The following is a 436-nucleotide window of genomic DNA, read 5'->3' on the forward strand; positions in this document are numbered from 1 at the left end:
TCTTTAAATGTAAATCAACTGACACGTAATGCTCACGTTTACGCAGGTTTCCAAAACTGATAAATACGTATTCCTTTTCTTTAAATTGAGAGTCTTTTACACGAAATTAATGCAAGTTGCGATCACAGCCATACACTTTTCTGCTTTCTGTCTGCAAATGAGGATAACCTTGCTAGTTCATTGTACTAGGAATAAAAAGGGGGATGATATATATGATACGAATGATATTAATATATATTAATATTGACTGGTAACAGCAGCACATGATGTTTATGCTACATTAATACAATGGTTAGCCAAACTTAAACTCCCATGATCGAAGGAATGTCTTAAATTATTACTGATATATATATATTGTAAAATTAACATTCACTGAGTCACCATAGTACTGAATGAAGCACTTAGCTGTCGAATTGCATGTATATAGGCGAGGTGC

At 33.3% G+C, this 436-nt stretch overlaps 1 long non-coding RNA gene across 1 annotated transcript in view; it reads right to left on the reverse strand.

Annotated features, from left to right (window-relative positions):
- Positions 1 to 436, reverse strand: part of LOC119594408 — a 6,981-nt gene that overhangs the window by 4,827 nt on the left and 1,718 nt on the right. The window lies entirely within an intron of this gene.

The sequence above is a fragment of the Penaeus monodon genome, chromosome 33, assembly GCF_015228065.2.
Source record: "Penaeus monodon isolate SGIC_2016 chromosome 33, NSTDA_Pmon_1, whole genome shotgun sequence".
In the NCBI taxonomy this organism is placed as follows: domain Eukaryota; kingdom Metazoa; phylum Arthropoda; class Malacostraca; order Decapoda; family Penaeidae; genus Penaeus; species Penaeus monodon.